Raw genomic sequence first — 24,962 nt, forward strand, 5'->3', positions numbered from 1 at the left:
CATCATGCAATCATTATAAAGCTACTACCCTGACAGGCAGGAATATTTAGAAACAGGTTGTTGATACTTTATACTAGATTTCATAAGTCACAGATGCTTTTCTTATAGTGAGACTATTAACTCAGTCTTTGTACTATTCTGTTATTTGTTGAATCACATAGAACAGCTATTAGGTAAAATTGTAAACATTTTGATAATGATCAGCAAGTAAAGCTTATCTTTCAATGCACTCGTATTGTAACAAACATAGAACCAAGGGACCTAACTAGAGACCTGATGGAAAATATTATGACAGTTACATTGAGTTAAAAATAGTCCAAATTTGAAACCCATCACCAAGAAGAAAGCTCATAATCTTAAAGAAAACAAACAAATTTACCTCTAAGGAAAACGTGAAGCTTTTAATGAAATTTTGTTTTTGTGGGGGAGGTGCTGTCTTTAGGCATTGTCATAATTGTTCTACCTTATTCTTCATGGACTCCTTAGATAAGAAACCAAGTTCTCATAAAATATTTTAAAAGAATGTAATTCCACTGCACACTAAATCAAGAAAACTCTTTGTGGAGGTCAAATGAACTATAGTATACACAACGTGAAACTTCTCCAAACTCACCTAACAGTTTTTATACTCTTAGAATTAATCTTTCGTCTTTGAAAGATTTCCTTCAGCTGTATTCATTCAAACCCCCGACTGTGCTGCACAACATAAAATTAAGGGCAGAATTTATGTTCCTATTTAAAGTTTGTAGGAAACTGGTCTCTAACTGTGTACTTCAAGTGCTAAAAAAACATTTAAAATCTGGTTGCCTACAAGGGATGACTAAGACCTTGTTGCCAGCTTTTAACGTACAGGATAATTTTGCATAACAGAAGAAATGAGTTAAAGGTTAGGAAAATTTATGACCCTTCCTAGAGACCCAACTATGTTTTTTTACATCTTTTAATCAAAGCCAAAATAATGAGCTAGATATAAGTACAATGGAATGACTATACAAAAAGCTGGTGAGTAGCCCCTACTGAGACTTCATTCCCTAGGATGTATCTCGGCTACACAGTAATTCATAGTTCAGTACTGAAATTTGTCATGTACTTTTTTTAAATTAAAAAAATCATAAAAAAGAAAATAAAAGAAACACTTCCTGAAAGATTTTCAAGCTAGTGCTGAGCTACATAATGAAAGATGAAATGAATAGAGGCTAGAATTTTGTCCAAACCAACCCTTGTAGTTGGCAACACCAAACTGAGCATTTCAGACTCACCTCCCAGTGAGAGTTTTGTAACTGCATCCAGCTTCTTAGCATGTCCTAACATCCTGCTGACAGTCATGCAGTTATGACTCTCTAGACATTTTTCAGTAGCCTTGCTTTTACTTCCCAAGAAGTGAGCCAGCACACCTCTTGTGCATTTGTATTGTATAATGGTAGGACTTCTCTCTCACTACATGACCTCATGTGCCAGCCACTGCTCATCAAGGACATACACAGAGAAAATATTGCTCTGCACTATAGATGAAGGATGTGCTGGTTCACAGGAACCTAATCCCCTGGGCTTGGCTGTAGAGCATATTTCCTTTGTTGCCATTTATAACTCTCATTTGTTGCCATTTATCTCATGTGCTGCGAAAAATAAAACTGGAAAGGTCTATGTTTCAGTGCATGTTGCTTATGAAAATGGCAGCAGGAGTCAAAGAAAGGAATCAAGTATTAAAAGAATGATGAAATAATGAAGAAATGGCCTCAACAGACACTGCATTTTCCTTCTTTTCTGATTTTTTTCTTGTGATAAACAGAGTAACTAGAGTTACATCTGAAGTAGTTACAAAAAAGACAAAATATACTGATTTATACCTGCTTTGGATCTACTCCAGTTCTCAGGGGACTCATTGGGAACTTCTACATTTTAGTGGTCTAAGAACATATCAGTTCCTGAAAAAAATCACAGAAACAGCCTACCGAGGTTCGTTTTGGGATGCTTGTGCTTGGATAGAATGGCTATATTAAACTCTGCCTTGTAAAGTTACATCTTTCTGAGAAAAAATTAGTGTTGGCTAATCACCTTCCAGTTCTGAGCTTAGAAAAGAGGTTTTGAGCTTGAGATGCATCTCCTGGCTTTAATTTCTTAACCTTAGCTTTCAAGTATCTTTTGCTCTAACACATCACCATCTTTAACACTAGTTCCATTTCCAAAGATATTACTGACATCTATTTAAACCCTGATGTCTCTTCACCTACAAACTCAAGTTTGCTATTGAGACAAAGATACTAATTCTTGAAAGGATAGCAGCTTTAAGGCTTAAATATAACTTTTTAGGCACCGATGCATTAGTACGAGAAGGAAGCATTTGTCCTCATAATATTTCCAAACAGGAATAGGGGCTTAACTTCAGTGAGACTGCTGAAAAAAATAAGAGGAGATTGGTTAAGGTTCACAAGGTGCCTCCCACTCTAAAGAATTAATATGCTGGCTGAGTAAACCCAGCTTTAGTTTATTTGTTAATCAGATAATTTTTTGAGACACTGCTGGAGACCTAGTTCAGAATTCAACAGAATTAATGTGAATTCATCTATGTATTTTAATGGGTTTTTTCTATTAGGCCATTGGACAAGTGAAGTACTAAAATTCCCAGCATTTGCCTTTGACAAAGAAAAATGTCTTATACCCCTTATGACTTAGTTATCACTTTCAGGTGACAAGAGATGCCTGAAGCTATTTCAGAAGTTATAAAGACAAGGTATTTGTATATGTTAACTTTTTTCATTTCTTGTACTAAATTCTTTAAAAGACAGAATAAAGATAATAGTTATCAAGTAAATCCAGTCTTGGATAACTTACAGTAAAAATCTGCGAACTCTACACGTTTAATTTGTTTTCTCTGACCAGATTTGAGTGGTCCTTTTTTCAGAGCTGATATTTGCATTTTCTATGTCTTATGTTAGCATGATGCTACTGTATTGTAAGTTAAAAAAGAAAATTTAAAAAGAAATTAATTGTTTCTGTGCAGCAGTTCTCATTACCAATTCATATAGTACCTATATTCTGGTTTATGATCAGATGGAAATAGAAAAAAGCAAGACAAAGACAAATAGTGTTTTACAGATACGCTGAATAAAGAATCCTCTAGTTTTACATTTCTTCACTAACAATAAACTGAGGTTGCTGCATTTAAGTTAGATATTGGAATTAATTGTGTAAATACTTGTCTGTATCAGTATAGAATCAGTTCAGGTTAAGTGAATACTGTAGGTAATGAGAATTAATCTCTCACTTAGCAGAGAGGTGATCTAGGGAGATGCAGAAGGTCATTGAAAGCATCTGCACTGTGAAGTTTCTATTTAGCAGCTGAAAGGAAGTAACAAGCAAGTTCATCACTTATCGAACAATTTTTCAGTTTGATTCACAGAGCATGTGTGTAGAGGATTAGCACATATCCAAAGCAATAGTCAAGTACTTTTAGGAATGATGATATATCATCCTGTAATCATATGCTTGGAGTCTTTTCATGTGTAGTCTAGTGACTAGTATGGTTAAGTTCCAATTTAGTAGAAGTCTTTCTTATTCTGATCCTCTGTATAGCATAATTCATGAGTAACCTTTCAGCCAGTAAACAATCTTGTGAGATCGCTACCTATTGTTCTTGCTTCTCCTCATTTCTCTCCCCTTTGAATTTCATCACATCTTACTCTGAGAATTTCACAATAAATTTATTGCAAATAAATTGAAGCCAAAAACTATGCAAAAATTATAACTTGGAGAATGAGGCTGAATAGAAGCGAAACAAAAAAGCGTGATACACTTGTGAAATCCTTAGCATAGTAAGATCAGTCTCTTCCGCTCTTATTCAAAGAGTGTTCCTGAGCCACTACCATTCAACTCCAGAGTCCTTTTCAGTGTCTACTTATCTAAGAGAAAATTTAAATTTGAATTTAAACCTACTGGAAAGCAGCTCTTAATCAAGTAGGTAATTAAAGCTTTTCTTTGCAGACTATAGTAGTTAATCAGAATTAAGACTCATTTGATGCGTCACTTCACCACAATATCAACCAGTCTTCAGTATTCTACGTCATTACTTCTGTTTTGGTGCTACACTTAGAAACAAGGCATACTAAAGTGAAAGCTGGGAGAAGATTTCAAGTGTCTTAATATTATAGTACACATACTTTCATTCCCTCCTGTTTCCATATTTTCATGTTCTTTCTGCTAATTATGCTCTTTGTGTTCAGAACAGTTCTCATCCCTTTGAGTAATTCTAGAGACTGACAGAAAAGTCAGTCCTAGAAACTTCCTAGAAATTATAACGCATAAAAATTACTAGCTAGTTTATATTTTCCAGACTGACAATGAACAGATATATATTATTTACAACATTTATTTTAAGGTTTTGGTTGGTGAAAATTTGGTGTAAATTGATTAATTAACTATCATACAGTCATTGTGATCAGGGACAGACTGGAGGACAAGCCAGCATGCTCCAATGCACTGAGCTAAGTGGCACCGTAAGGAAAACTCTGTCTCTGCACTTTTGCCCTTTTTGCTTGTACTTACTTGGTCCTGCATTTCCCAAGGCATAGAATGGTAATTTCATTTTAACATCCAGAAAAACAATGAAATCAAGAAATAGTCTATATGCAGATACAGCTCAAGTTCTTGGTAGTCTTTCAGGCCTTTATTTCTGGACTCAGATTTATTTTTCCACCTACTTTATTTTCACATTTGTGAATAGGGACTCCATTCAGTTCTCAAACATGGTCACGTATTTACTCTCTGCAACATTAAAACTTAGCCTATCTCTGGTATATCTAGAAATATCTTACACTGTATTGATATCTTAGGAAAATCTAGACCTGTTTTCCTAAAAATAGGACTTTAGATGTCTAAGGCGTACACGAAGAAAGAAGTGAAATGTGATCAGTCACACCTCAGTAAATTTTATTAACATGCTAATTTAACTTTTACGCTTGTATCAATGGATTTTTTTTTAAAGAAGTAATTTTTTTAAAGAAGAAATAAAAGAAAAAAATTCCTTTCGTTATTTTCTTGGTGATTACACATTCCTTCTATACTTAGTTTTGTTCACATTTCTCTTTTGTTCATTGAAATCTGTTCCTAAAAATCTTGTTGTTCTGTGTTAATTGGTGATTTTGTCACTATGGATTGCAAAGCTACTAGCCATCTTAATTTAAATATAATATTGAACTGAAAATATCTAAATTTCCCTGAGATCTTCTAACATTTTCTATCATGTGAGACAGAAATGGCACAGAACAAATTTCTCTGTAAATTTTTAATAATTTCTGGCATTTAAATTCGAACGTTCCTGGGAGTACTCATGCATGCATCACACATATACAGAAAAGGGAAAAGGACTTAATTTTTCTGAGTTTTAAGAAAGCTTTGAAGAATTTCACACATCAAAACTTGTGGTTTAATATTTATATTAAATTGTATTTGGTTTCATAAATTGTAAAATGATTTCTAATCAGAGATCTAAAACCAGGAAGTGGTTCTTTACCTGTGCAGTGCTACAGTGTAATAGATGTACTTGAACACATGCATGAATGGCAGCTGGTCTATTACTTTTTATTTCCCTTGCAACTAATAAGAGTATTATAAACTTTCTGAACATAAGCATAGATTTTGGGGATTTTTTGAATGAATTCCTCGTCAAAGTAGGCATTGATAACATGCGAATCATTTTGATAACAACAGCAGCAATATAAATAATAAAATACTAAAATAACTAATAAAGTTAAGTGTATTTCTGTACGACTAAGGTCAGATAAGATCTTCAACTCCCTAAGCTGTCTGAATGTAAGGCAGGTTTGGATAAAAACGTTATAGCTGTGTTATCACAAAACAAGGAGTTAATCAAAATCCCTCCTCCTGAGCCCTGGGATGAAAGATAAAGCACAGCACTATGCTAATGCAGATGTATGGAAAGAAATTAATATTATCTGTAAACTTACATGCAGTTACGCACTCAGTAATGGGAAAGAATACAAGTTCACAACACTAGTCTTTAGATTCTTAGTTAATGTACATTACAATCTTCACCTACAGATGTATTTTTATTCCTAACCTAATTGCTGAGCAGTACTGGATTTTGGCTCCAGGATTTGGAAACTGACCCCAGAAACTACTTAACACAGCTGTTTGTTTTAAATAACATGCTGGAGACTTTTCATTGTGGAACACAAAAAACACTGAATTTTTCAAAACAGATATATTTCTACTCTTTTGTTATCTCAATTATAATAGCATGGCTTAAAGGGGTTTTGTTTCTTTGATTATCTACATGATACAACTGATGCACCTATAAAAAAGCATGGTGTGTGTTTACGTTTTTACCATAGTACACTTCAGAGACCATTTTCTCATCGTAAAATTTATTTCAAAATCTTTCTATTTTCCCAGTTGCATCCTGCTTTAAATCACAGAAAATTGCCCAGAGTACTTGGAAGCACAGCTGGCTGGTAAACTACCAGTCTCTGGACATAATAACAAAATATGAAGGAAAAAATCTATTTCTCTTTGATTACTGTAATTCATATAGTTTTACTATATGGAGAAGAATTGTGATTCCATACCACACAGACAGTTTACTTAGCAGCAATCTTTTTTCCTAGTAAGTTTTCTCAAGTTAATGCTTTGTGTCTGAAACAGTGGAATAGAAGAAGGGAGCAGGTGTGGAGAATTTCTGTGGTTAGCCCCACATATTGGGCTCTAATTTAGTTTCTTGTAAAAGCAAAATAGCTTCCAAGTAACTGTAAGTTCAGCTTGTGAGATGTAAAGAAACAAAATCGTACTCAAATAATCCAGACTTAGGAAACTGATCTTCTCATAGTTTACAGTTTCTACAAAGAATTACCAGTAGCTTGTGGGAGAGTGTAACCATGATAGCAAAATTATTTCTATTATAGATTAATTTTTTCATCTTCACCAGATCAAATATTAATAAGTACAAGGCTATAAAGTAGCTTTTCCAGTCTTTCCTACAAGTTTCTAGGCTACATAATTTCCCAAATAATATTGTTTTTCAAACCCTTTCTTTTTAGCTCCATATCATATTTCAACATTTAATATAATTTAAAATTTAGATAAATGTAGAATTTTATCCTTTTTTTTTTTTTTTTTGTTAAGGCAGGCAGCCTTGACCTCTTTCCCAAATGCATTTTGAGAAGATAAGAGCACAAGTCCCCTGTTCATACACATGGAAAGCAGAGACAGCCTAGCTTTCAAATGGAACTACTCACTTACTCATCAGCCGTATATAACAAAGCGCCTACACATTCCAAGTAATATCTTGGCTCAAGTCTGCTTAGTTTGTGAAATTTGAGAGATCACAGCAGGTGTTAATTGCAGGCCATTCTGGGATGTTTACCTTGTATTACTATACGGAATAAATGGAAGAAACATAACCATGCTAAAAATTTCCAGCCCAGTGAGCCAAAATTTCAGACCATTAACCTGAAGTTCTGTGGCTTTACAGCATATTAAGAGCCCTCTCTGAGGTTAGAGTTAGATGTAAAAGTTCTCGTCTTTTATATAACCATCATAGCTAATTTAAAAAGAATTAATGTTGTAAGCCCTTTTGAAACAATATCTTTTATATTCTTGGAATTATAACCCATGAAATTAATGTTTTTCTTTGTCCTGTGATTGTAGCATTTTCAAGGCAAGTTAAAAGTGTTACATGCTAACTTATTTGATATTGACGTCATGTCACACCACAGTAAAAATAAACAGAAATTATATTTTTTAGAAGAGATTTACAATGTGCTTCCATTAACTAGAAGCTCTTTGTTTTCAATTGCATTTAATTTATTTGATTTCCTACATTTTAACAAAATCTTATATCGTTCTTTCCTTAGAAATAATAAAACTGCCCTTAGATATTCTGACATGTGTTCTGTAGTACTTAAGGTTCTACTGTCTGCCTAGAAAAATTAAAATTAAGTATAGCATAGAAATACGGAAGGATGTAGTAATTTGAACTTTGCACCCTTAAAGAGAGCCTATAAAGACCCATTTGAATATTTCCACAGGCTCTCTTCCTCTCTCAGGAACACGTGCTGTAAAGACTTTCCTTAAGGAATTCCATACGGAATAGCTCTGTTAAACACACTCCAGAGGAGACACTGAAAGAGAGGATGACTGGTTTCTATATTCTTGGATATAGCCTGCTGTTTAATTACAAAGTAATTTTTCTTCCTTTGCAGTATTTATATTTATGTCTTTTGTGCTCCAGAAAAAAACAGAAGATAGGGGAGGCTCTGAAACAATGCAGCTTTTCCATGTGACCTTTTCTGCTTCACCAGACACTATTACTGATAAAATGCTCCACAACACAGGTTTACAAACTGTTTGACTTAAAACCATTCCTTTCTTCTGCTGTCAGTGAATTTAAGGACTCAGCTCCTGAAAGATGTTCAGCAGATGCAGCTCCTGTGAAGTTAGTGCTCTACATTTTACAGGAATCGGATGTACCAGAGGGTAGTAGCTTCCTTTTCCTGAATCTAACCTTAGGAAAGGCAGGACGCCTTGCGTCTTATGAGAGGATGGGTTACAATCCCGTTATTTTATTCTGATCTTTCAGTGTTATATTCTCCATTTCTTCATATACTACTAAAGTACCCTCACCTGGAAACTGAGAAAACAAGGGGTAAAATATATATCTGAACAAAATCCCACTTTGGTTTATCCTAGATCCTGGAGATGGCCCTTCAGAAATCTACTCCATCCTGAATAAAGATGACTTCTAAAAACTTTGAGTCTACCCTGACAGGAAGTGTGGATTTCCTGTGTTTCTTAACATACAGCTTCATGGTTATTCTGGGGATAACTATTTGATGAAATGTACTCCTAAAAAAGATAAAGGCATAAGTATCTTGATTTGATCCTGGAGCCAGCAGGCTTTAACAGGCATGACAGAGCAGAAGGAAGCTTTTCTCCTGAGCACTGAAAATGAATCGATTCAGTTGCTTAATGGATCATCTGGGGTCCATTTGTGATGTCCTTGGAACTATGCTCTTTTCCCTCCTCAACAAGACAGATGATTCTGAAAAAGCTGTTGGCAAAATGCAAAACATATCTTTCACTGACAAAATTTTACATTTGGCTCATTTTGTGTTTTTTTTGAGAATGTAGAGTTTCATTTATATTTCAGATACCCAAGAGTTATGTTATACCTGAGTCCCAACAGGGACCTTTAGAATTGCAATGATCTCTTTCTGGACAGAAAAATAGCAGAATAATATTTGAAGGCAAAGGTAATTTTAGCCTGTCTGAAAAATACTGCATTTCACAGACTCTCAAATAAACAGAAAGAACCTTTCTTAAGCAATATATTTCATATTTAATTTAAACAATATTTACTAAACAACAGAAACTAATTTACTCTTTAAAGTAATTAAAAAGGTTACATTAAGAGAACAAAGGAAATCCTTATGTGACCTTTATAAAAATATTTGGTGAATTTTAATGAAGTTATACCTCCTTCCCACTACTGTGAATTGTAGAAAAAAATCCTACTGATGCTATCCCTATCCCAGTTCCACTTGTACCGTCTTTGGAGAAATAAACAACTAAATAACTAAAATAACTAAAGATTCAGTAATTTATGAATTTTTAACGTTGTATTTTTTTCCTAATGTACAAAATCTCAGGACTTTAAAATTAGTTTGTGAGGATGGTGTTTAAAAAGACTTCAAGAATCTCTTCTGGAATTGGTTTTGGCCCTCATTCTTCTCTTTTGTTGCAAATATCTCAAGTATAAACTAGTCAAAGAATATAAGCTTCATTAAGCTTCTAGAACAAAAGAGTTAGAAGTAATAATGTATTTTTTAAACTAAATAGCTATTGGATAAACACCAATAAGCTTTTTATATGGAGATAATTATGTTATAGAAACTACTTAGTTTCCTGCTGTACAGAGATCCTGACTGGAGATTACTTTATTAGGAAAGACTGTTGTACAGATTTCTCAGATGGCCTTCATAGCTTTGTTCTGGGGATCAAGAAGTCACTGTAGATAGAATCTACTAGTTCTAGCTCCTATGAGCAGAGTATGTTTTGCATTGCATTACTTCTCACTTATGAAGTATAAATCAGCAGGGCAAATAATGACAAAGTTCAATAAATTATAGAAATTAAAAGAGGGAAATAAAAGAAAGGTGTTTGTGTGAATTCAGTTCCTGAACAAAAAAGTGAAGTTAAATCATGAGGCAACATTAATACTTCCAATATCTCTTCCATATGCTGCCTCTGGATGTGACAATCTGTTCAGACATAGCATATGATTTGGTGTAAATACAGTTCTTGAAGCAAAGCTTTAAACTGAGGAATCTCTTTTTGAAGTGAACAATGTGTTCATAAGTGAATCAGGTACTTAGATATTCTGTGTGAGTTTTTGAACAACCCTCCATGTTTTGATCCAAAGTCAACATTCCCACAAAGCTTAATCGTTCTGTCAGAGAGGTAAATGGCATGCACTTTAGACAACTAGGTTGTATTATCACATCTCAAGATCAAACTGCTGGATGACACTCTAGGAGCACCTTGGCCTTGCTAAAGATAACAGCAAACTCCAAATGACATTAATTGTAGGATAGGTTTTACCTTCAGTTTTATAAAGCCTAGTTTGCTGATTCTATATTCTAAAATACTATGTATTTATTCTAATACAAGCCTCTCAGGATCTCTCCGATGATGCACTCTAGGTAAACAAAGAAATGCATTGTAATGTGAACTGTATAGTATAATAATGCTTAAAGAGAAATAAAACAAAATATAAGCAAACCAGAAAAACCCAGAGAAATATCCCTCTCCATCCTTATAGTCTTCCAACTCTTTTCTTTGTTATTCATTTTAAGATATCAGTCCTTTGGGAAGCTTTTTTTCTCATTTTACGTATCACAGCTGGTATTATATGGTCCAGGTATGTTGTCCATCAGGCACTCTTGCAATGAAACTGATAATTAATGATAAGCAAACATTTTCTTTATATTTATAAAAATAGAAGTCATAGAATTATAAAATCATAGAATAATTTGGGCTGGAAGTGACTTTTAAGGTCATCTAGTCTACCCCCTCTGCAATGAGCAGGAACATCAACTAGATCAGATTGCTCAGAGCCCAGTCTAAACTGACCTTGAATGTTTCCTGGGAGGGAGCTTTTACTACCACTCTAGGCAACCTGTTCCAGTGTTCCACCACCCTTCTTATAACAAATCTATTCCTTGTATCTAGTCTAAATCTACCCTTTTTTAGTTTACACTCATTAACACTTGTCCTATTGCAACATGCCCTACTGAAAGGTTTATCCCCAACATTCTTGTAAAAACCCAATTCTCTCAGCCTGTCTTCATAGGAAAGGTGTTACAACCCTCTGATCATCTTCATGGCCTTCCTCTAGACCTGCTCGAACAGCTCCATGTCTTTCCTGCGCTGAGGGCTCCAGAGCTGGACACAGCACTCTAAGTGGGATCTCACTAAAGAGTGTCATGCATAGTAAAAGTTGTGCATACTAAAACAAAAGCAGCCTTTTCTCAGGCCCCAATAAAACTATATTTTCCTTTAGTTTTCCCACCACAGTAGGATAAAATGTCCAGGGATACAGATTAGTACGCATATGGAAGCACTGAAATATAATTTATTTTTAAAGCAACTGTCTTAGTTTTTGCAATTCACTTAGGAATCTGTGTAAAGGTTTTGCATGCATTAAATTATTTTTTCACATTTCATTCAACCCACAGTGGGACAATCAGCTTTGGGTTTCAGCTATGATTCAGCCTTGATCACAGCACATTATTATATCCACACAACCGTCATTTGCTTTTCTTTCTCCAGCTAGAGATGATTTGGTTGCTTGCAGCTTTCTTAATTAAATTCTGCTTATTTTGACTGGACTTAGGTTAAGAAGATTAAAGGATATGGTGAATACACAATTTACGACTGAAATAGAAAGTTATCTGTGAAGTAAAATAGAAGTGAAGCGTAAGATTAGAGTTTAGTCTTCCGCTTTTGCAAATGTAGGCTGCTCCAGCACAGGCCACAGTTTCAGTGGAAAATTTATTGTTCACTGTAGCCACTCACCTTTCTATTTGCACAGCACGATGATCATTTTCAAGGAGTTTTATGTGCACCTAGGCAGGCTAGAAAATAGCATGGATACCAAGAGACCAGTTGTGCGCTTCAGCAGCAGACCCTGAAAAGCAGCTTCTGTATGCAAGTTAGTTACAGAATCAGCCCAACTTGATTTTACCAACAACTGACATTTTACAATCTCTAACTTTATCAGTTAGTTTAGATAATGATGGAATAACATTAAAATATCTGTTTCATTCTGCAGATTGTACGTGCTCAAGACATCATGTCTTCTATGCAAATAGAGGGAATACATAGTTTGTAATCCCCTTCAAAAAACAGGAAACCTAGAACATGGATATGTGTTTTATTTGGCATACCTTGTATATCCACAGGAACAGAGGGCAAAAGAGCAAATCACTAACAAGGCTCTGACCATGGAGTAGCAAGTGTTGATCCTCTCTGAAGCCACATGGAAAGATCATGTGGAAACAATGAAGACTACGTCATGCCTCCTCTAGTGAAGTGTTTATTATGTAGACAGAAAATTTTACATATGGGTCATTTGAATTCATACCTCTTTTTTTGCTGAGAAATATTGAATCTGATGAAATGCTCAACTGAACTCATCCTATATCCTACAGTAACTCAGGCATGGATTGTCTTCACCTGTTCTCTGTTCTTCCTGTTGTCACTGTTGTAGTGTATGTAAACCTCTAAATATTTCTTCCAGAGAAAAACAGTTTGATTGCTGGTCAGTTTATTCTTCTAGAAACCATTTTCTAGTACAGCTAAGAAAAAGCAGAGTTGGACTTGGACTGTAAAAGTACTAGATAGTCAAGATACTAGTCTTGATAATCTGAAAGTACCTGGAACTGCCCCAACATTTATGCCTGACGCTTACATCAGATTTTAAGAAAGTTGCCTTCGGCACTTCCTCTCCATTATTTTTTTGTTGTTGAATAGTTGAGAATTAAATTGAAATCTTTTGTTTTGGATGAAGGAAATAATGCCTTTATTTGTCATGGAAAGTTGCTTGTTGAGGGTTTTTTTTGGCTAGGAATAAAAGTTATTTTCTTTGGATCAAATGGAAAAATGTCACAGTTCACATTTTTGTTCAGTTATACAATTTTTAAAAGGTAAAGATTTGTGTAGCCTTATTTCAAGTACAGTTTCCACCTCTATTAAAACAAGAACGCAGGCAGAATGACAACATGGGCATTTTATATTTTAATCCTATTTATGTAAAATAAGTGGTGACTTAGAGAATAAGATGGATTTAATGTTTTAAAAAAGGACTACCTTGGATCAGAGATCTCAGATAATCAACAGCTGTAAATCAACTGTCTAGTTAAACAATGGCAAAAAATCTACTGATCTTGACTGGAAAGAACAGGATGGTCTTTCCAGCAGCAGATGCCAGTTTTTGCACTTCTGTCATTGCATTATTACTGTGCTCTTATGACAACACCTGCTACAGTAGCAGATACTTGTAAGAACTAGAGACAACTGGACTGAGGACAACTGTGGCCACTCTTAGAATTTCTGTTTCTTTGTGTGTCTGTGCGAGCGCTCTGTTAGCTGCCAGCTTCTGTCTGTGAAAAGACACGCTTGATTTCTGGATTTTATGTGCCCTCTTTTTTTTCTATCTCCCTTTGAAATTGAGTAATGAGGCAGAGGGAATTGTTTCACGAATCACTAGTGTGTATGCCTTGACCTATACCCTCAAAACTACACAGAAATCTCTAGAAATATTTGAAGACTTCAGCACACTAGGTGTGCTCCAAAACTAGTGGCATAGTTTAAGAAAGAAAACTATAAAGAACTAACAGGAAAACTGTATTTTTATTTTAAATAAAGAGATAATGAATGTAATGTTGCAACTTCTAAGCTAAATCCACACTTTAAACAGAAATACTGTAGACAAAATATTTGGAGAGAATAGATCATTGAATGTGATCTCTTCTTTATTCAAATTATTCATAGAACAACTTATTTATTTTTATGTTTTTCATGTTTTCTGGCTACAGCAATTTTTATTGTGCTGTGAGGACCCTGGAAATTCTCCCTTTGAGAATCCAGTGGGCAACAACTGAAATATGCTTGAAAGTAGTTTCAATTTATACGATTTATACTTTTAAGCTTCCCTCCAAAAGATACAGTACCATTTTTCAAGTATACAGGGCAGATTATTGTTGCTGCTTCTCAGTTGCCTTGCTTTATGCTAGAAAAATCTTTCACCATCTATGGCAGGTGAATTAGTTCAGCACATTGCCTTGCGTTTAAAATACCCTTACAACGCCAGCAGCTCTTAGAAGCAGCACTGCAAACACTGTAGATATGGTGTTACTATAAGGTTAGGTAGATGTAGCAAGACTGATGAGACAACATCAGGACCCATAGAAGATATAAGACATGAAGGCATTCTATGAATGTTTCTAAAAGTCAGAAGAGTATTTGTGGAGACCCATGGGCATTGACTCTCCTTAATCTTAAGGTACAAGAAAAAAGGAGAGTCAAAGACTGATATAACTAATTTTCAGTTGTTTACTGTTGACAGATTATTTTGAGCTTTGGGACTTTGTAGCTGCAAAGTCCACCAGGTCTTTACCACAGTCAGAAACTTTATCATAATGAAGTTTTACTTATTGAGGAACATCCCACGTGAGGGAATATAAATCATCCACGGAAAAAGAAACTACAGCCCAAGCAAGCAGAAAGGCTTCTAGGAAAATTGGTTGCCAAATATCTCCTGATCTTTGTTATTTTTAGACAGTAAATGGATTATGCTCAGCTGTATTCTGAAATAAATATGTTAAGTTAATGATGAATTTACCTGTACTTCAGCATCATGCTTCATTTTGAAAAAAACATGTCAGTATGGAGACATACGAGTTTGCTACTCTCAGGCTGGTGATGACTTAATTTATGTAACACTGTGGAAGATGGTTCTTCTCAGCAGCGAAAGTGTGCATTTAATAACATTTTGGTTACCAGTTACTATGTTACACAGAGAATTTTAAACTAGGTGGAAGTTGTTGAGAATTTTAATAGTGAAGGAATGGATTTATTCACTTGATGAAAGACTAATGATGTGAAAGCTAATTCTTCTAAAAATAAATGAAATATTCTTTAATTCTTGGCAGGAGAAAAAAAGCAACATTTTGATTCTTATCATTTTGTGTCTTCCACATCTGACTTCCCAAAGATTAAAAATGACATTTTTTCTTCAAAATTTCAGTCTCTTACTTGAAAACTCTAAGTCTAGAGGAAAATCAATTTTCTCTAAAACCCCTTGAAACTACTCTGATAAGTCCAGGTCTAATGATCAGTATATTCAGTTATAGAAAATCTGTCATGTACTGTAACTGTAAAGTTAAATGTGGACTTTTAAAACTACTTTAACTGAAAACTATTTATTTTAAATTGTTTGCATCTAGCTGTCCTAATGATACCCTGCTGTAAAGTAAATTTTAAAGCTGCAACTCCCACACCTTCTAAGGGATGTACAGCTGCAGCTTTCATAGGTTTTAAATTCTTCCTGTGAATTTCACAATTTCACAGTTTCACGAAATTTTAATAAAGAAATCTGCAAATATATGGAGATTGCAAAGCAAACACCTTTTGTGAGACTTTTTTTTTAAAAAAACACACATCCTAAACTGCTGAGGCATTTCTTATTGTCTTCATCCTTGGCTACTAAATGCCTTTAAAAATGTGCCTCCAAATAACTTAGGCAGCATTTAGCATCAACACTTAATTCTCCATTTTTTCCATTTCACATCAAAATTCAGTCTTCTAAGATGCATAATCATAGAATCATAGAAAGGTTTGGATTGGAAGGCACCTTAAAGATAATCTTGTTCCAACCTCCCTTCCACGGGCAAGGACACGTCCCACTAGATCAGGCTGCGCAAGGCCCCCTCCAGACTGGCCTCCAACACCTTCAGGGATGGGACATCCACAGCTTCCCTGGGCAACCTGTGCCAGTGCCTCATCACCCTTATGGTGAAAAATTTCTTACTAATGTCTAACCTAAATCTTCCCCCTTCCAATTTTAAGCCATTCCCCCTCATCCTACCACTACATGCTCTTGTGAAAAGCCTCTCTCCAGCCTTCTTGTAGCCGCCTTTCTTGTACTAGAAGGCTGTTCAAAAGGTCTTCTGAGCCTTCTTTTCTCTAGGCTGAACCACCCCAAATGTCCCAAGCTGTCCTTATAGCAGACGTGCTCCAGCCCTCAGATCATCTTCATAGCCCTCCTCTGGATCCGTTCCAGCAATTTCATATCCTTCTTATGTTGGGGATTCCAGAACTGGACACAATAGTCCAGGTGGGGTCTCGTATAACAAATATATAAGATATATATGCAAATAAATATAAAACGATCCCAACTCTAACAGAAAAATAAACAAAATTGTCATTCTGGAAGCCTTCAGAAACTCCTCTACCTGTATTTCAGAGCAATCACAATGATTCATATCCTTTCTCTAATCACAGATTCTTATATTCATATTAATAAAGTGGAGTTGTACTGCACATTCAAACTTTATTCTGCAAATCTTTGCAGTATCCTGAAATCTGATTAAAATGAATGTATTTGGAATAATAGCTAGTATTTCCATTGTAAGAGTGTTCTACTTTTTTTACCTATAGCATATCTCAAATCAGGTTTCCTTGTCAGCTTTGAATACGGCTTTTAGGAATTCCTAAATCTGGTAGAAAAAAAATTATACATGGAACAGGAGTCCCATTATAGGCAAAATATCAAAAAAACCCAATGGATAAATATGTTTTGAAAGAGCCGCTCTACAAAATTAAGACATAATGTGTTATGTTTACTGGAAGCATATGTTTGTGTTGTCTTCCAGCGCTGGAAGAGAAGTTTGGGAGATTCAGATAACAGCTCTTTCTTTTCTTGTAATGCATGGTTGCACCATTTTTTGATGTCATGGTTTTTCCAGGCCAGAAAATTTTGCTGCTTGCAACAATATACAAGAGAGGCTTTGTGGCTGCCTGCCACAAATTCTTTTACTTTATCATAATATTAGCATAGACAAAATTAATGTCCCTTTATTTCAAGTTCCAAGACAAATGGTCTATTAATGGCAAGCATTTAAATAACAACAACAAAAGGATAGATTACACTTCTGTTCTAATTCTTTGAAGAGAATTAAAGCTTTATTTAGAAAAAGTCCATAAATTTTGACAGCTGCCTGTAACTAATTAATCCTACAATGTCACAATCCTTCAAGTTATGGGAATGTGTCCTCTAAAAGATACCTCACTCCTCATTTTTTAACTTCTCTGGATGTTTTAGTCTACTTAATATAAGCTTAACTGTCTCTTAAAATACAAGATATTCTGTATCTTTTTGGTAACAAAATAGGTATTGTTACTCATGCAGTGAAACATTTAGCCACCTTTTTTCCTTCAGATGGTTACTTTGATGGGGCAGGGGGGAAAAGTCCTGGAACCTCAACAGTGAATGTCGCAGGAAGCACTGAAAATATTGGAATTGTTTTGCCAAAAATAGACTGTCTTTTGATATGAACAAAGAAAAATATGTCCATCAAATATCTTTCAATTCTAAAAAGCAAAATATGTAGGGAAAACTGAGATTTTTTTTAATGTGGGCACTGTCATGATCTGCTGACTGAAGAATTTATTTCCTTGTGCAGCACTCTTTTTTTCTTTCTTTTTTACAGGAGTTACGTTCCTATAACAGGGATAACAGAAGGACATTTGTGGCTATCTTTTGTTCTCACCTCTTACAGCCTAGTATATTAAAATCAAAATGAAATAAAAATGGATGGCAGTTTGTTTTAGTACGCTGGGCTGTGAGTTACGTCAGTCAGACTGCTGAATACCTGATTATCAACTTACTTCATGAGCATTACCTCTGACATCAGGCTAAATATTAGCTGATGGTGGTAACACCTCAAACCACTATGATTATCACAGCTTGGTAAGATTCTCTATAAGAAATACAAAGCTAATCAGTCTTAAAGTATACATGTGATAGTTCTCTTCTTCTGGTGTGTCATTCATGGTGATGATACATTGTCTTCTTTTTTGAATCCTCGACACTTTTGATTTCTGTGGAACCTTGTTGCTCCTCTTTTTCCAAACTCACTTTTATGTTTTTTTTTTATTTTATTTATGTCCTCTATTTATTATTCCTGAGATTGATCAATAATGTTAAATGTCTCAAAGATGTAGGCAGAACTTTGAGGTAGTTTCTAAGTTCCTATTTTAGAAAAAGGGGAAATAATAGGCACCCTGAACAGGACATAGCTTAGTCACAGAAAACCACCTAGATAGTCATGACTGTAGATATACGGATGAAAAATGCCTTTGTGGAAGGCAGTGTAAAACTATGTCAGGTATCCAAGGTTATCTCAAATGGCATTAGACAAATACGTGAGGCAAAACTTTTGAGTCCAGAATTCCTAGTTATGGAATATCAAGAAAATTCTTCAGTTTTCTCATGGATTTGTCTCAGTATCTTACATTAAATATTCTCTTTTTTTAAAAAAATGCAAACAACCAAACACACACACACACAAAACCCCCAATACCTCCTTCCTCCCCACGACAACAGCATCAAAACAAAGCAAAACAAAAAAAACTTAAACTTGCTTTATTTTGCATACTGGAGTTCAGGAGAAGTGAAAAGTCAAGTCTGAATTCTACCAGAGAGGGTAGAGAAAAAAAATGAAGAATTTTATTTGTTGAACAAGTGCTCTAAATTGTAGGAATAGATGACAATGAAGTGAAAAGAGAGGAGACAACCCTCTGCAATTTTTTGCTTATACCTTGTAAAGATCCAAGTCCTGAAGATGTTCTTCAAAATTGCTGGATCCAGCAGCAGTTTATCAGGGAAAGCAGGCATTTGCCAGATAGAACCTCAGGGATGATTTCAGGATTCTTTTAGTAGATAGACAGATAGACAGGCAGATACCTACTTGCGTATCTAGCTGTTTGTTTTAGGCAAACACCGCTTTACTTGCTTGTCTCTGAGAACATCTATCTGCTGCCTGTCAGCTCCAGAAGTATTGTAGTAAGGAAAATTCTGAGCCAGAATGAGAAATTCTTCCTCTTCATGCTTTTTAAATACATATTTTCCAGTTCCTTTTATAATGTAGTGTGTTTAATTATTGGTAGAAGCAAGGAATGAACTAAATCTCATTAGCACAGAGACTTGTTCTCTATCAGTTGGCCTTATACAGATACAATAACTGCAGAGTAAACTAGTAATAATTCTTCAGAATGCATTATTGAGATATTATAAAGTACTTCAGGGTAGTATTATGCATTATGACATTACATATAAATTTTTGTATCTAAATGGATAGGAATTAGAAAATGAGTACTTTTCCAAAATGCATAAGCAACAAATGCCAACATTGTGTCTTGATTTCTTAATGGCTTTTTTTTTTTTCTGCTTGGTCATGTTGCCTGACAACCCACCTTTTCCTTCCCAGCCAGGAATTCAGTATTTTGGCCAGTTTTTTTATATGCCAGGGAACAGCAGTAGAAGTAGAAGAAACTGCTGTGATTGTCCTTGCTGATCTACAGACATTTCTAGATCCGAGATCATCTGCACAGCTCATGTGCAGAATATTTTTTCATCTACTGTAGAGTAAGAGGAAAAACACAGTTGTCCTGACAGTAAAACACAATGCCCTTTTGTTGTATCATAATGAGAGAGCAATCTTTTTGAAGTGTTCTGGATGTGTTTACTCATTACAAATGTACTACACAACCAGTGAACTGTTATACTGGCACCTTAAAAATATTGGCTGCTCGGTTTAAATTAATATTGAGTATATGTGCAGCTATGTGGGTGTATGCATGTGGAACTCATGTAAAGCAATGCATGTGGAGCACACACAAAGCATATGATGTGAAGTATGCTAATCTGATGAATTTCAATACATGATGAAGCGGTCATCTCTCAGATAGAATTTTGTGACAGAGCTGACTGTTGTTTCTTCAGAGAGTGAAGGAGTGAAAAGGATTCTTTAGGTATTTATCCATTTTTCTTGAATGGTAATTTCTATGTTGCTGGGCTTTCACTGTATTGTACTTCATTAGGGTTTTTTAAATTATTTTTAGAAAATGAAGTTTCACATCTGTAAATCTTAATATGGAAAGTACTTTCTTTAGATACTCGATTTTGTTAATGGAGCAAGAAACAGTCTTAACATTATTCTAGGATTTATCCTCTGCTATTTTTTAATGTAGTTTTTATTGACTGTTCACTTTCACCTTTTGTAAATTCATTCTCAGGTTACTAAGCCTGTAAATTAGGTATAGAAAATAAGGTCTTAATTTGAATGATGTATTTTACTAGGAAGTAAGTGTGGGGGTGGAAGCCTATTTATTTATAAAACAATGACATCTTTAGTTACCTTAGTTTTCGAGTCTTTAATGAAAAGTGACTGCTTTGATGTGTAAAGATAGACATAATTTTAAATTCTCTTTTTAAACAAGGATTAACAAGGATGTTAATAACGATGCCTAATTTCTGGAGTGAAACCCTGTCACTACTAAACTTAGTGGATATTTTGTTATAAGTCAGTAAATTTAGGACTTACAAAATCATCTCAAATGAATAGCTTTCAGGGACTCATAAAGGAATACAATTACCTTCAGGAAAGCAGGACAACTTCTTTGTCAAAAACATCTGAAACCGGAGATGACAGGTGTTGATTTGTTCAAATGCCCCAGACTGTATTAAAGCAACCTGGTAAAACTGGTGAGTGGCTAAATACCTTCTCATTGAACATTGAATGTGGTATTTTGAATGCTGAGGACCTGTTTTGCTCATCCTTTTATGGGCATCTCGCCAAACTCAGGAGTACAGTTACTTTACCAGCCCAGAACAACAACATGCAGCCATGGTGTCTGGGAGTTAGAGTGCTGGTCCATCTTTCCTTGAAAGCATGAGTGTAGGAAAAGAAGAAAGGACAAAGATTTCTTTTAAAATGGTTTGCATAGGTAGTTGACCTCTCAACAGTCTAAAATCCAGCTTACTTTCTGGTGTTTTACTCTCTCCTCTTCCATTTAAATTATGGCCAAAGGCTTCAGGCTATTTCCAGTTCAAAATGTTGTCTTCAGTTTGTAGACTTTGGCAAAGTATGTCCTTTCACATAATTATATTTTATATTGAAATATTTCAAACATAACCCATTTTTTTCAAGGATTCATTTAGCCAGCTGCAATTTAATTTGCATTAGATTTTATTCCCGTATAAATGCTTATAGGTCTATTATTATTCATGTGTGTGTGTCTATATCTGTACATCCAGATCGCAGGGATGTTGGAACTAGATAATCTTTAAAGTTGCTTCCAACACAAACTATTCTATGACTCTATGATTCTATGATTCTTTGATTCTATGTTTGTAAAACACTGGACATTTATGAAATAATCATACACAAAAATATTTGAAATATCATAGCTTTGATAAATTTTCTATGTATTTCAGAGTAGATTTCTCTTTACGTGTAAGCATGTGACTTTGTATGTGATTTCATAACTGAATATATGCGTATTATAGTTTAATAAGTATGAAAGCCATAAGAAGAATGTTTTAACTCTCTGGAAAATGTGTCTTATTAATACTAGATATGTTACATAAATATGAAAGGAAATTAAATTAAATTCCATTTCATTTATATTTAGGCAACTACTACTGACAGAATGGACCCTTACATTCTCCTTCCATTTTTTGTTTCATTTCAGAACAGGACATTTGGATCAAATAATTTAAAAAGACTTAATGAGAAAATGTGAAAAATTGTCAACTGAATCTCATCTTGATGATTTTTTCAGTTAATTTTCAGCAGATTTCTAATTATGTCCAGTAGAATTACTCTAGTCATGTATTTTGTTTGATCGTGATTGCACGAAAGTGGGAAATGTGGACCTACAAATAAAGATCTGAACACCAATTTCAGATTAAACTACTGAAAGGTAAGGGACCTAAAAATGTGTCTCTAAACATATGTGAAACAGTCCTCAAGAAGTGAAATTAATATTAAATGAAGCATAGATATATGGATTCAGCAGACCTCCTCACAATGTGTTTACTTATGTTGGTGCAGACATCCAGTTCCTGTGTGTGCTTTCTGAGCTGGCTGGATTTGCATCTATTAGGCCCTTAGGTATGGCTTTCAAAAAGACATAGGAAGTTGGCTAACTGAGCTACATAGCATCCAGAAATCTCTGAGAGTTTCTCCAGGCTGCTTGGAGTCAGCAAGAACAGCCTAAGTCTTCCTGCATAAACATGAACATGGGGAAACAAGTTCATGCAAAAGACTACCTTGGACTTACATCTTCTCAGCAGAAGTACTCCTTATTTTGTCAACTTCTTTCAGTATCTCATAGTTATAAGTATAACAGACATCAAAAGAGATGATTATCCTGCTGTATTCTGCATTGGCGTGGCTTTACCTTGAGTACTGTGTGCAGTTCCAGGCCCTGTAATTTAAGAAGAATGAGAAGGTCTTTGAATGGATCCAGAGGAGAGTGACAAAGCTAGTGAAAGGTCTGGAAGGCATCGTCCTCTGAAGAGCATCTAAGGACTTTGGGTTTGTCTAGTTTGGAGAAAATGAGGCTGTGTTATTGTTCAGTACTACTTCCTGAGGAGGGGAAGTGGACATCTCCACTTCCTGGTCTCTTTTCCCTGGTATCCAGGAATAGGACACATGGGAATGGTTCAAAGATACACCAAGGGAGGTTTAGACTGGGCATTAGGAAACAGGGTGGTCAAACACTTCCTAGAGAGGTGGTGGATGCCCCAAGTCTGTCAGTGTTTAAGAGGTATTTGAACAATGCCCTTGACAACATACTTTAATTCCATTAGCCCTGAAAAAAAGCCAGGCAGTTGGATTAAATAACCATTGTAGGTCCCTTCCAACTGAAATATTCTAGTCTAGACTACTCTACTCCATTCTAGTCTAGTCTAGTCTAATCTATTGAATAACAATCATCATTGTCACTGGTATTGACCAGTAACAACTTGAAAAGCTACACATCTGAGCAGCTGTGAAGTTTCATTCTACTGTGAGTAGGATAATCTCTTCACTCCATTGCCTGTATTTATTAGATTTCCATTGTATCTACCAGGACTTCAGACACTCAAGCACCTCCCAGCAGATGCCCTCCCACAGACACATATTTTTGAGTGTCTTCATCAAGAATTGAATTTCACTAAATGGTTCAGCTTTCCTAAATGGTGCTTAGTCTTATTTTATGTTCTGCAGCGATATTCTGCTTAAGAGTGGGGACATCTTAATTCTTGGTTAATATTTTCCAGCTTAATTTACCAGGTCACAGAGGCTCAGTAACACCTTAGATAGGATTGGATTAAGTTTACTGCATCTTGTTCCAGGTATCGCAACATCTGATGAAAATTTTTGCTGCATAAGGAATCTGCTGAATCTGACACGAAAAGAATGCTGTTTCTGTGGCTTTCATGAAAAAATTGTACCTCAGTCCTTCACTACTTCCTACTGATCTTTCAAATTCTCAGAAGCCGTGGAACAATTAAAAGCCTTACACAGACTTGCTTATGCATCTTGATGTTCACAAACTGTTAGGCTGTGAGTTTGTAGTTTATTTTTATATTACAGAGATGTTTAACTTCCAAGATCAAACACTAACAGATGTATCATCCTAGTGTAAATCACACTGAACTGATTCAAAACGATAGTGAAATTTTTGGCAAATCCAGTTTTGTTTAGGTGTTAGCAATGTAAACTTCTTACAAGTGAGATTTTCGCAGGCTGAATCTTCTGTGCAAACTTTTTTCCACACTACAATCAAAACTGGCTCAGTAAGGAGAAGAAAAAGGGCAATCAATTAGCTATGGAAGAAAAAGGATACGAGGGACAGTGGCTTCAGAATGGCCAGATTATTAATTTACTCCCAGATTCAAAACCTTCCTGTATTTTCCTTTGTTCGCCTGTACATGCCAATCTGCAAAAGAAAGACATACCCTTTCCAAGTAGTGAATTGGAAAGAAGGGACGGACCGCATAGAGAGTCTGTGTGAATTACCCAATGTGTGGGCAGACAAGGAGACGACAGCAGGTTAGAGCCAACAATTTTAAGAGTACCTTATGGGCTTAATTACTGAAGTTCAAAAAGTCTTCATAAGCCAATTAGAACTGCTATTTGTAATAGCAAAAGCAATTAATATGGAAATATAGCAAGAATGAGCCTTTTAGTTTGAGAACCCCAAGGAATTCTTTGTTACAGGTCTTTCAAATCACTTTCAGAAATTTGGAAAGAAAATTGAACAGGGATTTCCTGCTGTTATGTAAGATAAACAGAACATTTTTCTGCATGGGCAAGACATTCTGTTTGCAACACTGCAAAGTGAAATCTCATATCTGAATGAAACAAAAAAGTTACTGGACATGTATAACTGAAGACTACTAATATTAGTCTTTAGCTAACAGTACATTTGAGAATCATTTACACTGGGAGATGATTATTGTCTTTTAATAACCTTATTAAGGCAATATCAGAAAGTCAAGAGCTCCTAAAACGGGCCAAAATACAACAGATAATTTAATTCCATCTATTTGGAAACTAGTTTTAGTAGAGGTGATGATGGAAGGATGAGTTTTTCTGCATCTAAGCAGTAATACAAAGTTTTTCTTATTTGTCTACAGCAAGAACATTTCTTAAAAAAATTCTGATAAAGAACCTCATTATTGTCTTTGTAACCTCAAATGTATTTCAGACTTGATGTCTGTTACACTGTCGGGTACTGTGACAGCAGAAACAGAACGCTATTAACAGAAATGCATGTAAGTTAATTTCAGAGAGGGGCAGAGGTCCCTCCGTAGCTATTTCCGTCTTTCT

Source organism: Cuculus canorus, chromosome 1 (assembly GCF_017976375.1).
Source record: "Cuculus canorus isolate bCucCan1 chromosome 1, bCucCan1.pri, whole genome shotgun sequence".
In the NCBI taxonomy this organism is placed as follows: Eukaryota; Metazoa; Chordata; class Aves; order Cuculiformes; family Cuculidae; genus Cuculus; species Cuculus canorus.